We start from the raw sequence: 20,108 nt of genomic DNA on the forward strand, positions 1-20,108 counted from the left end.
AAAGGCAAATGGATAGAACTACAAAATATCATCCTGAGTGAGGTAACCCAGCCACAAAATAACACACATGGCATGGTACACACTCACTGATAAGTCGATATCAGTTCAAAAGCTCGGAATACCCAAGAAACAATTCCCAGCCCATATGAAGCTCAAGAAGAAGGAAGACCAAAATGTGGATGCTTCAGTCTTTCTTAGAAGGAAGAACAAAATACTCGGGAGGAAATACAGGGACAAAGAGTGGAGCAGGGACTGAAGAAAAAGTCATCCAGAGACTGTCCCATGTGGGGATCCATTCCATATGTAGCCACCAAACCCAGTCACTATTGCTGATGCCAGAAAGTGCTTGCTGATAGGAAGGAGTCTGATATTGATGTCTCTTGAGAGGCTTGCCCAGAGCCTTACTGATACAGATGGGGATGCTTGCAGCTAACCATCAGACTGAGCATGGAGACTCCAATGGAGGAGTTAGAGAATGGACTGAAGGAGCTAAACAGGTTTGCAACCCCATAGGAAGAAAAACAGTATCGACCAACCAAATTCCCCAGAGCTCCCAGGAACTAGAACACCAACCAATGAGCACACATTGAATGACCGATGGCCCCAGCCACATATGTAGCAGAGAATGGCATTGTCTTGCATCAATAGGAGGAGAAGCCCTTGGTCCCATAAAGGTTTGTTTCCCTAGTGTAGGGGAATTCCAGAGAGATGAGGTTGCAGTGGGTGTGTGGGAGTGGGAGCATAGAAACATGGGTCGGAGAGAGGGGATGGGGAAGGGGGGAAAGGGGGGAGGGTTGGGAGGGGAACACCCATAAGGAAGGGGAGGGGGGAGGGGGATGTTTGCCCGGAAACCGGGAAAGGGAATAACACTCGAAATGTATATAAGAAATACTCAAGTTAATAAAAAAAAATAAAAAAAATAAAAAAAAATAATATTTGGAATATAAAGAACAACTTTATAAGCCTGTTACAACCTACAAATGTATTAATAGTGAGCTGACAATATTCAAATAAACTCAGAATATGACATCTTATAAAAAAAAACATTTGAAATATAAATACACATAATATTCAAGAAAAAATGTTTTGCAAAATAAAAGAAAAAAGAATTCCCTTGATGCATATAGCATTCTACTGAGCAGGGTCACTCTTTAAAGTGCTCAATCTGCATGCTGAATATGTGAGAATCCCAAGTCACCTTTCAGTCTCCTTCCACCTGCTCATAGATCCAGTTGTCACAGGCCACCACGAAATCCTCAATTACCCTCAGGGTTAATCAGACACCATCAGACACAGTCTCTGAAATTAACTTCTTGTGTCTCTTAAACCAGTTTTGTCCAGTGCCTAAGAGTTCACAGAAGTTTGAATGCCTTCTGTGAGCAGAGCAGACCCACAGGTGTGTAAGATATGAGTTGTGATGTTTTATGTTTTCACTTCACATGGCAATTATAAAAATCTGTATTCTTCAGTTGTGTGCAAAGAACACTGAAGCATCTCTCCTGGTGACGGAAATCCTAACTAATAATGAACTGTCAGGGCCAGTTGTATCAGGCCCTCGACGTCACAAATGGATATAAGCTGTGTTATGTATATGTTTCCCCACTCTCTTTTAAGGGCCTTGGCCTAAAATTCAAAATATTTAGTGCCTTGTAAAAATTCTCCTCCTCATGGCATGAGAAAATTAATGCCCTTCCTAAAGTAAACAATTTGCCCCTTTCCGTAGCTGGATCAGAACGGTTATAGATCATCTGATTCAGAAGAAAAATAGAGCTGAGGGAACAGAAGGGAAGGAAGTCAACCACCAGAAATGTATGTCAGAATTTATGCTTATTCTTCTTTACCGTGAACAAACATTACACTTTAATACCACAGAGGCAGAGGGAAAACCTTTGGCTTGTAAGCCTGTAGACAAAGCAGAATGAAAAAGCTGCCTTCATACAAGAGTCAAATCCTGCCCTTCACCTTGGTGAAGAATGAAATGTCTGTGCTGTTTCATTTACCTCTGCTGGAACCGGGCTCTGACTGACACTGTGAACGGGAAACTAACAGTGACTGAGTGGTTTTTGGTTACCTGATCGTTCTGTGGTAATTACATCATCTTGCTGCTCACAACCACCCTTGAAAGGAGAAAAAACTGCCCTCATTTTTTAACTCAAGAAGCTGACACTTGAAAAAAATTCATACCTTACCAAATATCATCCAGTTGATTTGAAATGGCAAAAGACAAACCAAAAATAAGCCCAAACAGGAAGCTCATCCAAACCAAGTTCATTGCTCTGCTCCCTCCAACATTTATAAACATATGCTTTTAACATAATGGCAGACTAAATCTTGCAATCAAGTTATTACAGCATTCTGGTAAGCCTGCAAATGGCATGTTGTTCTTACTGAGGACAACCAGGATATGACATTGTCTCCTTCCATTATGCACAGCCAGCAGGCTGACTGTCAAATGCCAACCACTGTGATCTACTTAGCAAGGTCGACTGCTTGATCGCTGTGAATAATTGGACGCCATTAATAATGGTCAGCTCCAGGATACAGGAAATTGGTCAAGCATGGTAATTGCATTTTGAATTCCAGCAGATTATTTCCTAGGGAGGAGAAAGGGACTGTATGAGTTACAGTTTTTCTAAGTACAATAGAGATAATTGCTTCCCCAGAGGTGAAGGGGACAAAGCAACAACTCCCTTATCTAGTGAGAAGCAACAGAGGGCAAAGTTTTGCAAATCAGAAGCAACACTAGGAAGCCTGACCAGAACTACACATCATCAACAGTTGTTTCCTTGCTCTCTCATTTAGATGAGGCCAGAGCTATATATGCTGATGGATCTCTGTCCAAATTTTGAATCAGAAAACAAGCCAGACCAATATCTACTTAGAAAACCTACTATAACTAATGTCCATCTGAAAATGTGCAGCTATTGTTCTTACATTTTAAAATATATTGTCCAACTCTTACATATTCAGGGCTGTAAATACAATGTGATTCTATAAAGTAATATTACCTTTTATAAAAATAATCTTAAAAATAAAGGCACTTTAATAATGTTCCAGAATGAGAAAATTAAAAAATTATTCAGAGTTACATTTATAATCATGTGAAAAAGGGGGGCTTGAAAGTGATTTTAGAGAGCCTGGAGACATGGCTCAGTGGTTAAGAGTCCTGCCTGCTCTTCTAGAAGACTTAGGTTCAGTTCTCAACACCCACTATAAACACCCACTGTAAAATCGCTGAAGGAAGACTCCAGACTCAGACACTATACAAAGACAGAGAGTCTTTATTCTGCAGAAAGAGCCAACATGTGGGGGTCAGTCATTTTTCAAAATGGTAACCCCAGACAAAGGTGTACAGGCCTTCTTATAGGAAACTGGGGGAACTCTCGAGAATTAGGTAGTCTGGGGAGGTTACAGGCGGTCAGTGGTCTGCATTCCTATGTCATAAGTGTTTAACTACTGGACGAGATAGGACTTCCCAGCACAGATGGCCCATCCTGAAATAAGATTTTTCCCCATTCCTGTAGCTATCCTCAGGCTTTTCTTTGGGAGGGGGTTTTATGACACTGTTTCTGGATTTATGGTCTGTTCTTGGACCTGGTGCCTTATGGTCTTCTTTTTAAAAACAGGCCTGGTCCTTAAATTGAAACAAATGGAGTTTATGTTGGCCTTTCACCATAAACTCCAATCCTGGGTAATCCAACACCCTCTTCTGCCCTCTTCTGGCCTTCACATGTACCAGCCACACACATTGCACACAGACACATAAAGGTGGGCAAACACACATAAAGCAAAAAATTTTAAATATCTTTAAAGTGATTTTTAGAGAATAATAGACTAGGATTTGGATGGCAAATAAAGAGCTGTGTGTGTGTGTGTGTGTGTGTGTGTGTGTGTGTGTGTGTGTGTGTGTGTGTGTGTTTAAATAAAATATAACAGTGAGGAACTTTACAATCCTCTTAGCTATCCGTCTCAGGCTTTAACAGGGGAACTGTGTGTAGCAGGAAAGCATACTGAGCAGAAGAGAACTACAGTTAAAATTTTACCATAACTGAGCTAGCTGAGTAGGATGTAGGAGTAGGAGCGTGGAATGCTGGCATAGATACAAAAAGCTATGAATATACTAAATAATATTTAATTATATACCTTGTTAGGGAATTGTATAGTGTGTGGATTATATTTCAAAATCATTAAATTCATCACTTAGCATGAGCTTTCCCCTGATTTGATGGAGCCACTAGGAAGTGGGTCATTCTGACCATTTTCCCCAAAGATACTCATTGCTTATGTCAGTTCTGAGATGTGAAATGAAAAGAAGCAAAGACTGAAGAAGGTCTATGTATTAAAAATCAATCGCAGGACTCTCCTAAGAACATTGAAGAGATGACTACATGACCTCACACTAGGGAATGCTTTGTTAGGCAGCATGAAAGACAGGGATACATATGTATGTATGTATATATGTATGTATGTATGTATGTATGTGTGTATATATATATATATAATTAAATTACCTTAAAAATTAATTACCTTAAAATTAAAAATATATTTGCTACAAATGAGACCATCATGTAAAAATGTTTACAAATCACACAGCCTTGAAAAAATTCAGAGTAAGTATGATTCTTTCCAAGAAACTCCATTCACAACAATAAAAGTCTTTAGTTTCCAAATAAGTACCCAGCAATCAGAACTATCAAAATATTGGCAAGAGACGGGTGTTTCCCTAAAATATCTAAATTTACTCCCAGGATGAAAGAGATCATCTATGTAAAACAGCAACTCTCATTTAGAAGGGAATGACAGAGAAAGAACCAGCTTACCCCAAATTCCATGGCCCAAGGTGGAAATACTTTAATAAAGTTTTTATAGTAAGTAATCAAAGAAATTCCTAAATAAAGCCTCTTACAGCCAACCGTTAGACTGAATTTAAGATTCCTATGGAGGAATTAAGGGAAGAATTGAAGGAGATGAAGTGGATGGCAACCTCATAGAAAGACCAACAGTGTCGGCTAACCTGAACCCCTGGGAGCCCCCAGAGTCTGAGCCACCAACCAAAGAGCATACACATACACAGGCTGGTCTGAGGCCCCCAGCATATATATAGCAGAGGACTGCCTGGTCTGGCCTCAGTAGGAAAGGATGTGCTTAATTCTGTAAAGACTTGAGGGCCCCAGGGAAGGGGGCCACCTAGGGTCAGGGGGAAGAGGGGGAGCATCCTCACAGTGGCAAAGGGGAGGAAGAATGGGATGAGGAACTGTGTGAAGGGGGGGAGGGCAACATCTGGAATGTAACTAAATAAAATAATTAATTAAAATATAATAAAATATGTATAGGCTCTTTTTAAATATATCGGTGGAAACACCAGGAGGGTGAGCTACAGAAAAACAGGGAAATCACTACAGGCGTCAGATGCTAGCTGATGGCTTTCTTAGTCTTCTCACTGGTAGAAGTTAGCGGTCTGCGTGTACATTCCAAAAGATGTACCTAAGGGTCACAGAGATCGTAGGTCACATAGAAAGGTGAGCAGTGAAAGCCTATTCAGGGGGTAGCGCTCACCCAGTATAACTGGACTCTAGCCTTGCAGCATTCCAACATCTCCAACATCTTTGTCGGTTTTGTAGTTAATCACACAACCTTGCAAAGGGTTCAGTGCAAGTGCGATTCTTTCCAAGAAACTCCATCCATAACAGTAAAAGGTTTCTGTCTACAGATAAGCAGGCAGCAATCAGAAACACCCAAATACTGGCAAAAAGATGAATGTGTTACACAAATGTGTGCATTTACTCCTAGGATGAGAGATATGACCCAGCCACAGAAAGGAATGGAATGTTGACATGAACTACAAAGATGCTTGCTACTTGACAGCATTGTGACAACTGAAAACATTCTGCCACAAAAAGCCCCGTAGTGCATGGTTCTATGTCTGTTTGTCCAGAATAAGCAAATATATGGAGAAAGATGATGGTTTCTTTTTAGTGTTGCAGAAGAAGTAGACGGGAGAAAGTAAATGTAGCTCTTCTGTATATAGGGCTTCTTTTAAAGAAAATGAAGATGAAACGTGATGTGATTACAGTGATCATTGCACACCTCCTTATGAATATGCTAAATAATATTTAATTATATACCTTGTTAGGGAATTGTATGGTGTGTGGATTATATTTCAAAATCAGTAAGCTACTTAAATAAATCAAATGCAAGCAAAAGCAGCACTAGGTGTTATTTGCTTCCTAGATGACAAATTATGTCTTCAGAATGCATATCCAGGCGAGCGCTGAAGGCCAGAACGACTCAGTAGCTCGGTAAGTTCCCTAAGATTTCTGCTTTTAAGAGTTTGTTGGCCCAATGGTTTACAAATATATGAACTCTCTGCAGCCCAAATCATTGGTATTGTTGTCTTTTCTCCTTGGTTGTTGACGCTTTCTTTTGCATTTTACAGAAACACTGTATCAGCTCACACAGAGAAGGCTCTGTGACCTACAGAGAGTGCTAATACAATCTTTGCAAATGCCTGCTTTCCTAGATAAACACTAAAAAGCTACTGAAGGATCCCAAAATGTGAACAAGGTCTAAGGGGACCGCTGAAGAATGTTGCATAGAGCTTGCTTCAAGGCATGAGAAAGATCACACACACATAGGTGATGGTATGCCTATAAAAATGAACACTCAGAACCATAATTCCCTAGTCCTAAAATATGCCTCACATGCTAAGCAGTAGACATAAAAAAGCACAGAGAGTCAGCTCTTCACCTTTTCTTTTAACAATCAATGCCTTTTTTTTCCAGTGAGGAATACCTGTTGTCTTTTATTAATAAAGTTTTATTTATTCTACAAAAGTTCTATACTCATATATATTTTAATCATATACATCTCCCACTACCTCTGTCCATCTCCCCATGGGGCCCTCCAGTCCATCTCCTTCCCAATTTCATGTCTTCTTTTATTATTAATAATAACCTTATGTCTAATTAGTGTTGACCGCATGCACATGGGTGAGTGCTACACACTGGGGCACGGGCAACCTACTCTACCCTTCAGCAGCCATCAACTGCCCCTAGACTCTTAGCTAAAAGTAGAGGCCTTGGGAGCCCCTGCCCTATCCATTCTGTAAGTTTTATTGATTTAATCTTGTGCAACAGTATTTACAAAGCTCTCAAGAAACTCATGACAACCAGAGGTCAGAGAAGATGCTTCACACACCATTGTCCTTCTCACCCACACCATGGTGACAGGGTGGGTGAGACTATCAACTTCCCAAGGAATTCACTGGGGACAAGGCTTGAGTCCAAGTAAGAAGGAGTAATGAGGACCAGGGCCTGTGAATGTGTGCATATATGATATAGATATGAGGTACGGATGTGTAGTATATGTGTGTGATTTGCCTATGACAAGTCTAGTGTTTGTGTGTTGTATTTTTTGTGTGGAGTGCTGTGTGTGTGTGTGTGTGTGTGTGTGTATTGTAAGGGTGGGTGGCTGTGTGTGCATTGTGTGTACATACCACATGCGTGCATGTGCAGAGAGTAGAAGTGAAGAGAGGGCTTAGTGAGCATTTTGACAGTTTCCCTGAACAAAGAACATAGAATGAATTTCCCTGTGGTTAAAAAGAGAATGTCACTGATGAACAAGAGGAAGGTGCATTCTTGTTCTTTCTTTTGCACTCCAGGCTTAAAATGAAAAAAAAAATCAGCATTTGTTTCGTCCTTATGCTATTTCCTTTATCTGTAATCAATTTGCAATTTCCATGTTCCCATTGCGCCTATTGTCTTATGCTTCTGGCTGAGTTATTTTTATTTCTCTCTCCCTTCAAAACCTAAGCGTGTATCTCCAGGGAAGCGCTGACACGCCCTCCAGAGTGAGTAAATTTGAAGCAACCTTCTTGCCATCTTTTCAACCACTACAAACCTACCTGAATGGGAGGAGGAGAAGATATGAGAGAGGAGGTCAAGAGTGTACAGAAGCCCATGTTTTATTCATTTCTCCAGAAAGCTATGGATATTAACTAATTACCAAACTCCGTGCATCCCTGCAGAATGAAGAAGGGTAATCCAGCTGTGCCCTCCTTTAAGAAACACTGAGTCAAAAATAAATTATGAAATGAAACAGGAGGCGTATTTAGAGACAGGTTCAACAGAAGGTTGTATTTTTAAGAGAGTGTTCCCCCAGTGCATGTAAAACATGACTTCATTTAGAAAACTTGAGTCAGTCTGCGGCAGAATACCATTATTAAAAGCTCCATGTCAGTAAAAGCAGGTGTGCTGGGGGCTTAATTGTTAAATCCATAATAAGTTTCCTTTAAATAGCATAACACTTCCGCACCCCGGCTCCAAGTACTAAAATATGAATTGGTCTGCCGGCTATTGATTAAATGTAAATTCAGGGAAACATGACTATTGTCAGAGCTAACTATGCCTGTTTGCCTTTCTATTTCTGTGAGTAAATGGGAAAATTGAATATAAGAGAAAATAAGCAGTTATTTCTTATTTCATTTTATAATTAATCCCCATGCTATTATCTATACAATCTCTATGTAATGCTAAGACACAAATATAAATTATTCAAGCTAATGGAGAAGACAGAGAAACATGGAACTGGATAATTCCAAAATTAGTTCATCTTCGCTTTTGATTACATTCTCTGCCTTAAATCTTTGCCTCCAATTTTGGAGTGATCCACAAGAAGTTGATGGAAATCTAATCTTCCTGCATATGAGTCAAAGCAAATTTTTAAGCAGAATTTTAAGCAGAATGTCTAGAACCAGATACAGGAGTAGGTCTCCTGCACATGCTGTGAGGGCAGATCCCAGATAGCCTCTAAAGTTGCTGATCAAAGCAAAATGAAATAAAAGCTCTTAGGGCAGACTACTATGCTTTTAAAATAAACACATTGTATTGCCAAATAGAAACCCTCCCAAAGACGTCTTCACCTTCAGAATTTCTTGGTCTACACTACAACTACTTTGTTTCTGTTCTTGTTCTTGTCACCATTGTTGAGATTGTTTTGTTTTTCAAAGTCCTTACATTTGATTTCCGCTTTGAGGAACAACCCCTATAGCAGTAGAAAAGTTCCCTCTAGTCTAGGTGACCCCCAACTACTGTGTAGCCCCTCAGAGGTCCTAGCCCAGGTGAATTTAAAATTTCTACTTCATCTCCCAAAACAAAATTAAATTGCCAATTTACAGAAGAAAGATATGTGTCGCAATGGATCATTAGAGATCTCAACAACCTAGACTGGTGGTCATACTGCTGGAAGTTTGACCAAAAAGAAAAAGGTGGGATCAATTTCAAACTGAACATATAAATAACGTTCCAGGTATTTAATTCCAAGGCAGACAGGAACCTGAGCTTCATATAGGATTCTAATCTTGAATAAGGACTTTATCTTATTAATTTGCTCATAATCAAATGTGACAAGGCCAGGTAAAAGGAAATATAATTCTTGATAAAATAGAAGCATAGGACTAAATTACAGGAGGGAATAAAATTGTTTCTATCAATCTATTTAAAGATTCCATTAAATAATGCTGCTTGGTTCTGAATCGTGAATGGAGCTACATGAGTTCCACATGAATTGAAATGATTAAAAACAATGCTCTCAGACAATGAGCATTAAAGTGAGTTATGCTTGCAGAACACAGATAAGGGAGCTTTTGGCAAAACCAAAACACTGAATTGAATATACATATTGGGTATTCCAGGAGAGGGGAGGCTATGGTTGAATGGAGAATCTAAAAAACACAACTGTGCTATGAATAGGGACAGCCATGCATGTAATTTTTGTCAAGACAAATTGGCTGATTAAAGCTGCTAGATATTGTGATAATACAAAAAGGGGAGCTGGTGAGAAAATTCACTGAGCTCAAATGAATAATAAAACTGAAAATGAGCAGAGATTATAACATCACTTCAAAAACTGGAGCTAAGAATAGTGCCTTTGTGTCTGCTATACTTTTATTTTAACAGCATTTCACAAAATCACTGAATCATAACTTTTATAGTTTAAAATGGTCAAAAAAGATGATCCAGTCCAAACATATACTCAAGACTTCTGTCTCCTGAAAAACTCCCTGCTCACAGTCAGCGTGTGTGAACATTCCAGAACGGTCATTTCCTGCTGAGTAGACCATTCCTGATTTATAGGGAGTGACAGTATATTTGTCACAGCATCACAGGACAATGTTACTTTGTGACTGTAGGGACTCGGAAACAAACAAAGCGGTTAAGATTACCAGTCATATATATGTATAAATTTATATAATTATTACAGGAAAAGCTATTACATAGTAACTATATGCATTTACTACAGTTTTGTTAAAGGGTAGGCTTTCTGGTTATAAAAAATGTTTAATGTAAAATATATTGACGTTGTTGTATTTTACCATCAACAGTCTCTAATGGGTGTGTAGGACTGTGTGTATGTGTGTGTTTGTGTGTGTGTGTGTGTGTGTGTGTGTATGTGTGTGTGTGGAGAGAGAGAGAGAGAGAGAGAGAGAGAGAGAGAGAGAGAGAGCATGAGAGAAAGAGAGAGACAGAAGCAGAGACAGAGGGAGATCTGTGTGTGTGATGTATGTACACACCCCTATGAACATGAGAAGCCAGAAGAGTACACTGGTATCTTGTTGTATCATTCTCTTCCTTATTCCTTTGAAACAGGGTTTCTCTCTGAACCCTGAGCTTAACCAGTGGATAGGCAGTCCTATTGATCCTCCTGTCCCTGTAACAGCACTGATATTGGAGATGTGCAGCACTCTTAGCTTTTTATATAGCAGCTGGAGTCTTCAACTCAGGTCCTCAACTTTCAAAACAGGCATTCTTACCCACTAAGCCATCTTCCCACCCCTACCATAGGTCTGGATCACAGCATTTTCCTCTTGTATTTGGTTAGTTTTGTCCTCAAGGCTATAGAATATTTTATGCATACATTTAAACATATATAAATAAATATATACATATGTATAGCCAAGCTGTGTATTATGCTCCACCATTTGAGTTTATATGAGTGTAAAAATTACTAGCAAATGCACTTCTCAGTGTTTGACACATTGTTAAAGAATTCTCGGTTGTGGACAAAATTGTGTTGAATACTTAGTACACCAAATCCTGCTCCAGTAATTGCAGCTATGGTCATGAACTAATTGAGTAGAGTAGGTTGTAGACAAAATAGGAGAAACATAAAGTAGTGGGAGATCAAAAGAAGGTCAGAGCCTGGGAGGGCATAAGGAAAAAAGGCTGAAAAGGGGATGGTCAAGACTTCAGGCTGCTGTTGGGTGGGATAAGAAAGTTCTTACTTCTATTTAACAAATAGAGTAACACATGGACGGGAATTGGAATAGCCAATTATTTCCAAATTACTTGTAGAGTATGTTTTGAATATTTCTAACACACAGCAATGATGTGCTACATCATTCCTAGGCTCATGTGCTTTAATTCTTGGTTTCATCTGGTGGTGATCTTTTAGGATGTTGGTGAACCTCTAGGACAGCACTTTTGTAGGTCAGTAGGAGTAGGACTTTGGAAAATTTAGTCCAGCCCTATTTTAGGTGTGAGATGTAAGATATCTGCTTCCTTCCTTTGCTTTGGCCACCATGGACTCTGCCGTGCCTTTCCTGCCATGGTGGATGTTTCCTTCCAGGATTATGAATCAAAAATAAACCCTCCTCTTAAATTTTTCTTTCAAGTATTTTGTCATAAAATGAGAGAAATAACCAGTACAATACCTGAAGTGGTAGATATACTCACTCCCTTGATCTGATCATTCCACACTGCATAAATATACACACATGTATCCAGTAAGTACATGCAATGGCTGTGTACAAGCACATATTCATTAAGGATATGCAATGGCTATGTCTTTTCAAAATTTAAAATATATCCCGAGGTATCAAATGAATAAAGTGGCCACAGAATACTTTTCCTGGAGTGACAGTTGAGTGCCAAGAGGAAGTCTGGTGGCTATCTAGGTCATGAGAGGCATGGAGGCCTCCATAATGAAAGCTTGTAAGCTATATGTTGACAGTTGAGATTAAAGGGCATAGAAGGGACATACATTACCTGTAATGTAAAGGATAACAAAGCCCCCACTAAGGAGACCCTTAGGGATGCTTCTGACCTCAAAGAAGCTTCATTCTACCCTTCTTCCTAAGAAACCATTGGCAGGAGTACAGGGAAGCTATCTCCTATGAGATACTCTTTACCCTTGATCTAGCCTGTTTCTTACAAAAGAAGATTCCCTGACCTGGCCCAGGTACTCTCTTGTGAAACCCATAATCTTCAGTGCCCACCAAATGAGTTCTGACAGGAGAGTCAGGAACACTTTGTACCTCTACAATTCCTATGAAGACACATTAAATCTCTACCCAAACCTGAGTACATGTTAATGGGTATGGTGCACACCTGCAATCTCAGGATTTGGGACACTGAGGCAGGAGGAACATATGCTCTAGAATGGCCTGAGGTATATACAGAATGACACCTTGGTAAGATGAGTATCTGTTGCTTCCTACCCATCAAATAGTATGTGTATTTCCGTGGTCTGATATTTACAAATGAAATCTGGCCCTGAACAAGAATTATCCCAACAGGCAGCAAAGAAAATCAATTTTATTTCTTCTTCAGCAAACTGCTTGAGATGTGGAAAGTATTCGCCTGGTCAGAGAGGCTGCAATCAGAGCCAGCTTGCTGCAAACCATTTCCATGCAGCATATAGGAATTACAGCAGCCTACAGTTACCCTGCAAGAGGCCTCTGCTAAGTGCAGGCTTGTGGGTCACTAGGAAAGCAGGCCAGCTCCAAGCGACCAGTTTCTGGACTGTGGCACAAGTTATTCGAATAATACCCAGATCAGCAATGATTAGCCAATCCACTCAAGGATCCTATGAATTCACAAACAAAGGCTAAGACTAGAATAACCCTTCTGTCGCAGGGAGATCTCTAGCTGCAGATCCTTATGTTCTAGGTAGGGGCTGATGCTGGTGAAAAAAATTGAGGTGACTTGTGACCTTGATTGATGAAAAAGTGTGTCTTTTTTTGTTACTGTTGACAAACAGAAATTTAGCATATTATTTATAAATAAGCAAAAACATTTACTTAAGTCATTAGTATTCTCTCTGTATAAATCCAGCCTGTTACAGTTATATACTTTCCAAGCAATCTGCTTAGTCACAAAATGATATGCTATGTTTCTGTTGGTTGCTAGTAACATGCCTGTTTGCTTTGTCACCAACAGAATCCAGGTATTTCATATTGTATTTCAGCTAGATTCCTCACTATATGCACACAATACTTCAATGAATGGGACTAATAAAGCCCATCATTAGCTCCAATGTATGTTAATAAAATATGCATATTACTATTTGGCCAACTTCAGTTTGTTGTACATTACGATTTTCAATATAATTTTAATGCAATGCTATACATTGCTAATGTATGTAACTGACTTCATTCGTGGATCTATTCATTATACTTTGGACATTTGTAACCAAAGTAAGCATTGTACTTGGGAGATGGGGTGGGCCACACAGTACCAGAAAGGAGATAAACCAAAAAAGAAAAAAAAAGAAAAGAAAATGGGATAGGAAAAAGAAGACAAGAGGCTCAGAGACATTCCTCAGGACTGATGGAGTTTGGAGGGTGTTTTCACAGGCTGGGATTTGACCCTGCAGGATAGAAGAAGATAAAGGGAGTTCTATGATCAAGGTCCTCATCAAACAATAGTTGACTAATACTGCTTCAGGGGACCAAGGATGCCTGCTAGAAACTGTCCCACCGTACACAAGCTGAGAGGCATGCTTACATCAGTAAACAGGTTCACATGAGTCTGGCCTCTCTGTTTCCGAAGTCATAGTTTGCTGGTTATTTTTTTTTATGTTAAAATACTTGTAACCTTTATCTCTATGACCTCCTCCAAATGTGTTGTCCTTTATAGCACTGCCTTCTACATATCATTTTAAGAAAAAACTTGCAATTCCATCCATCAATCTTAATCTTCATATTTCCTATCGTGTGCATCTGATTTATTACCTATTCTTGCCTTCTCCACTGTGAGCCAAGAGCCACACACATCTCCAAGAACACGTGCTACTTTAAAAGCTTCAGACGTCCTCAAATCACAGCAGCTGTACTCCAGCAGGTACAATTAGAGCACAGAGACAGAGGAGTTGGCAGGGAGAGACAGCACAGCCCTCTCAAGTTATCCTCCAGCGAGTCAGTCTGGCTCCCAGCAATGACCTCAGGCTAGCAGCAAATGACTGCCAAGCTCAGATTCCTTCCCATCGTGGCTTTAAAATTCAGCTAACTGGAAGAGTTCACAAGCTAACAACAACAACAAAAAAAATCAGTACCCAGAATATGTAATTGGAACGGGCTGAATTTGTGTGGAGAATGGAGTGCCCATGGGCAGGAAATGTGGAACTGCTCCCTCCTTAGATGAGACAGAAAGGCTGGTTCCAGGCAGAAAGAATAAGAGGACAGAGGACCCTCTGTAAATCACTTCTCATTAGAATAGCATCATATTGTTAACTCAACTTTGGAGACCTGAGAAAGACAATGACACAAGGCCAAGTTTCTTTGAAAGTGAGCAGAGCATAAAAAAGTTTTGGGGTCATTTTGGTTGTTGGGTTACTTCTTTGTTTTGAGCAGCAAACCGACTCTGATTTGGAGATATAGGTGTCTTTTCAAAAGCAGATTTTTAATCGACTGCTCCACAGAATGGGTTACCTTCTTCTGCCTCTCAGGAAGATACTTACAGAGGAAGAGAGATGAAGATTTGAACTCATTCCTATATCCACTGGCATTCTTTGGTTTCCCATAGGAACCTTCTAATTGATAACCTTAATGGCTACCATGTATTTCCCTGGACTACCAGACTCCAAACCCTTTCTGTGGCAAACCCCTTCTTACTCACCATGTTTTAGCTTTCATGTCATCACACCAATGAGAACTTCCAAGACCAGAAAATGAAGATTACTCCATTTCCACTTCCCTGCCCATCTCCCTTTATTTTCCTCGATAAAATTAATCTTGAGTTAAATCTTTACTTCTTTGCCTACCTCCCTCTGTCTCCTCCATGAACTTGTCAGTCTTCAATTCTGCCACATTCCCAGCTAGAGGAAGAGCAGCCACCACCTAAGCACCCAATAAATACTCTCATGGATCAAATAAATGTTAATGAGTACCTTTGATAGGAGTGGGACCGATGGCAGGATCTGTCTGCAGAGTTCTAACTGTGGGAGTCTAAATCTGAAACAAGACAGCACACAAGGATTCACACACTCAGAAAAAAAATCTTTCTAGGGACAAAATGTACTAGTATGATCAAAGTGCTCTGTTTTGTACCAATTAGTTTAGCCATTTTTAACCTGCCACAGTGAGGGAAGAAATATCACAGTAAAATTAAATTCTGAAGTGCAGGTAGGCTTAAGTCCATTCCCAAAGTTCATATATTGGGGCAGTAACACGTGAAATATGTACACTTGGATACATGGTCTTTAATGAGATGATTAAGCTTTAACGAAAACAACAGAGTGTGGCTATGTGTCTTTTATGACCAGTGCCTCAGCCTCTCTCTTTCTAACACACACTCATGGAGGAATGGCCCTGTGAGAGCATACAATAGTAACACATTGTCTGCAAGCCAGGAAGAGATACCTACCCTGCCAGCACCTTCCTTTGGGTCTTCCAAACCTCAGAATTTGTAAAACATTAAACAAATAAACAAACAAACAGATAATTTGAGCCACCAAGTCTCTTATTTTTTTAGTCACAGCCTAAGAACATTAGGAAAGTTTAGATAGTATCCTTGAACAAGACATTCAACTTCTTAAGCTCAATGTCTTTACTGACTAATACTAAGGAAAGAAAGTTCATTTTGGCCTGAGTACTCTCCATGTTATGGTGTTATGTATGAGTGCCAAGATAAGAATCCAGACATGGCAAATAGTCAATTAAGAAAGTCCAGTGTACACGACAACTGAAATGCCTGGGTATCATTTTATGCAGAACCTCAGAGAAGGTGCTTGAAAGTCATGATAGAGCCCACAGTACTATTCTGACCCTTGGGCCATCTATTAATGTCCTACTAACCAATGTGCATAGTTAACTACATAAAGACAATTGAACCACCAAATGGGAAACCAAAATGGCTCTCAATATCATAGAACAAACAATTTAGTGGCAGAGCTAAATATCCTACCAAATAATGAATAGAGGGAGACTTTTTCAGTTTTGACCAATTGATTTGTCTTGAAAGGTGTACCATGTATCTAGTTGAAATATTCAAGAAACAGATCAAATTCTCTTATAACAAACATTTAATAATTATCTGAATTCCAAATAGTGTGGTTTGAAACTAAATAAACATCATTTACTTGGGTAACTCATATTATGTGCCTGGGTCACTGACTCCTCCTATGTCAAAATGCCTACAGCCATACATTATTATAAATATTCTTCTAAACTTCAGGATCTGGTTAAATAAATGCTTCTCACCTAAGCCTGGTCACTCTACCTAACAACTGGGTATGTCTTGAAGTAAGTACCCAAAGTCAAGTAGCATAGGGTAGATTTTTTTCCCTTTTATTGAAAATGGATTTTTTTCTCACATAATATAACCTGATTACAGTTTCTCCTACCTAACTCTTCCCAGTTCCTCTCTAGATCTCCAACCATTGGGATCCACCCATTTCTGTCTCTCACTCAAAAACAAACAGGGATAATAATAAAATAAAACTAAACTAAACTAAACTAAACCACTGGAATACAGAAAAACAAGAAAGTCACAAGAAATAGAGACCCACTTTGCACACTCAGGAATTCCATAGAAACACTAAACTGGAAGCCATAATATATACACAAAGAACCTGTATGGTAAACCAGGGGAAGAAAACTATATATGAATAAAAATAAAATTAAAAATAATGAGATTTTTTTTAAAAAAAGAAAAGCTCTGACATGACATTATGAGACAAGGAACATCTGAAAATGCTCTTGCATTCATTTCCTGTTGGCCATCTACTGAAGGGAATGTAGCCTATGCTTAAGAGTAGTTTGTTTTTCCAGCAAGACTTCCCTTGAGAAAACTAAATTTTCATTTGCAAATGGTTATCAGTTGAAAATGTGTCCACTTCTTCTTTCAGCACTAGGACCCTATCTGGTGCAGACCTGTGCAGACCCTGTGCATGCTGCCCCAGTCTCTATGACTTCATGTGTGCATTTATCTTGCTGATTTAAAGGGCCTTATTTTCTTGGTGTCCTCCATAATTTCTGTATCTTACATTCTTTCTGCCTCCCATGAGGTTCTCTGTGTCCTGACAGGAAGGCTTTAATGAAGACATTGCATTTAACAATGACCGTTTCCAAGGTATCTCACTCTCTGCATGTCTGGCTGTGGGTCTCTATTCTTGCTCCCACCTGATGCAGGAAGAAGCTTCCCTGGTTACGACTGAGCAAGGCACTGATCTACGAGTACGGCAGAAGGTCATTAGGAATGTTGTTGTTGTTGTTGTGGTGGTGCTGGTGGTGGTTATTGTTGTTTTAGAACATCTATATTTAGTTTTACTCTAGGTCCCTGGGCTATCTAGATTCAGGCACTTGGTCACCCAAGCAGTGTTTAGGATGAGTTCCATCTCCTAGAGTAGGCTTTAAATCAAATGAAACATTGGCTGGTTAGTCTCAAAAGCTTTGTACCACATGCACACTCATCTATCTTGTAAGCAGGATATCACTGTAGATGCAAAGGCTCTGTGGCTGACTTGGTGTTTTTTTTTTCTTCAGTAGTATGCAATGTTTCTTCCTATACCAAAGTTAATAGTGCATAGAAGTGAAGGCCCTATATAGATAACATGTCTACTTCTTCATGTTCAATGAGTTGTATCTGTATCCTCTAGTTCCTAACCTCTGTGGTTCTGCAGATTGCAACTTATTTATCATTGACTTATCAGCTAAAATCCATTTATAAGTGAATGTGCACCATACTTGTCTTCCTGAATCTGGATTACCTCACTCAGAAGGGTTTTTTTAACTTCCATTTATTTATTTTTTAACAGCCAATAATACTCTATTGTGTATTTTATCCATTCTTTCGTTGAGAAACTAGATTGCTTTCAATTTCCAGCTTTTATTAACAGAGCAGCAATGAAACAAGGTCAAGTAAGTGTCTCTGCCTACCACAGATGAAGGATTCTTTGAGTATACATGGTATAGGTAGATCTTGGGGTAGATCTATTCCAGTCTTCCTGAGGAATCCACATGCTGATTTCCAGTATCCTTTATTGCAAGTCCTACGCCCATTCTACTTTACCCTTCACTTTTGAGAAAGAGAAGCCCCACTCTGGGTTTGACCCCCACCCCTCCACCCAACTCTATTTCCATTGGCTGAGCCTCTCAGTGGACAGTGATGCTAGGTTCCTCTCAGCAAGCATAGTAGGGTGTCATTATCAGTATCAGGGATTGGTTCTTGCCCATGGGATATGTCTCAATTTGAGGCATTCAATGGTTGGCCATTCTCTCAGTCTCTTTGTCCCTGTACATCTTGTAGGCAGTACACATTTGGGGTAGGTTTTGTGACTGAGTTGCTGTCCTTTTCCTTCCACTTGGAGTCCTGCCTGGCTACAGGAAGTGGCCATTTCAGGATCCATATCTCCCACTGCTAGCAGTCTTAGCTAGAGTTGCCCCAATAGACCTTCTGGGACCTCTCCTCATCCCAGGTCTCTAGCACATCCTAGAGATTGCTGCCCCACCATCACCAGTACTGATTTCTCTTTTCTATCCCCAGCTGTCCCTACATATGATCTCCCCTTCCTCTACCCTGTTCCCTCCCCACCTTTTCTTCCACCCAGTTCCACCCTTTCATAGACCTATGATATCAAGTCGAAGACCCAAAAAATAATCCCACATACCTACAGTCACTTGATTTGTGACAATGAGTCCAAAACCACACAATGAAAATGGGAAAGTATCTTCAATAAATAATGCTGGTCTAACTGGATGCCTGCACATAGAAGAATCAAATGGATCCATATTAATCACCCTACATAAAACTGAAATGCACATGCATTAAAGACCTCAATATAAAACAAGATATACTGAATCTAATAGAAGATAATGTGGGAAAGAGCCTCAAACACATTGGCGTAGGGGAATATTTCCTAAATAGAACACCGATGGCTCAGGCTCTAAGGTCTACAATTGACAAATAGAACCTGATGAAACTGAAAAACTTCAGTAAATCAAAAGACACCTTCAATAGAACAAAATGATGGCCTCCAGATTGGGGAAAGAACTTCATTAATCCGACATCTGACAGAGGGCGAATATCCAAAATATACAAAAAAATAAAAAACAAAAAAAACAAAAAAAAACAAAAAAAACAAAAAAACTGAAGTTAGACAACAACAATTGAAAATTTAAATAACACAATTTAATAATGGGGTACAGAGCTAAACATAGAATCCTCAACAGAGGAATTTCAAATGTCTGAGAAGTACCTAAAGAAAGGTTTAACATCCTTAGTCATTGGGAAATGCAAATCAAAATGACTGAAATTCCACCTAACATCCATCAGAATAGCTAAGATCAAAAACAATGAACAGCTCATGCTGGTGAAGTCATGGAGCAAACGGAGCACTCCTCCACTGCTGGCAGGAGTGCAAACTTGTACAACCACTCTGGAATTAAATCTGGAGGCTTCACAGAAAATTAGGAATAACTCTACCTGAAGACCCAGCTCTACCACTCCTCAGCATATACCCAAAAGATATCCCAGCGTTCCACAAGGACACTTGTTGAACCATGTTCATAGCAGTTTTATTCGTAATAGCTTGAAATTGAAAACTTCCTAGCCTAGACGTCCCTAGGATAAACATGTGGTTCATTTGCACAATGGAATACTATCCAGCCATTAAAAACAAGGATATCATGAATTCCTCAGGTAAATGGATGGCACTAGAAAATATCATTCTGAATGAGGAAACCCAGACCCAAAAGGATGTGGGTGGTGTTCCAAGAGCTTTTTAGAGTCAACAGTTTCTTCAACCAAGGGATTCATTTCTTATATCACGTCTTCAATGACTGAGATTCTCTCTTGCGTATCTTGTGTTCTGTGGGTGAGACTTGCTTCTGA

General features: G+C 39.6%; 1 long non-coding RNA gene across 1 annotated transcript in view; it reads right to left on the minus strand.

Annotated features, from left to right (window-relative positions):
- Positions 1 to 2,251: 2,251 nt before the first annotated feature.
- Positions 2,252 to 20,108, minus strand: part of LOC120093234 (uncharacterized) — a 51,791-nt gene continuing 33,934 nt past the window's right edge. The window contains exons 5-6 of the long non-coding RNA XR_015623442.1: positions 15,166 to 15,229; positions 2,252 to 2,594 (exon numbers count right to left, since the gene is read on the minus strand). This is a non-coding gene — a long non-coding RNA (uncharacterized LOC120093234). The remainder of the gene's footprint in view (positions 2,595 to 15,165; positions 15,230 to 20,108) is intronic.

This window comes from Rattus norvegicus, chromosome 6, assembly GCF_021556685.1.
Source record: "Rattus norvegicus strain SHRSP/BbbUtx chromosome 6, alternate assembly SHRSP_T2T, whole genome shotgun sequence".
NCBI classification, from domain to species: Eukaryota; Metazoa; Chordata; class Mammalia; order Rodentia; family Muridae; genus Rattus; species Rattus norvegicus.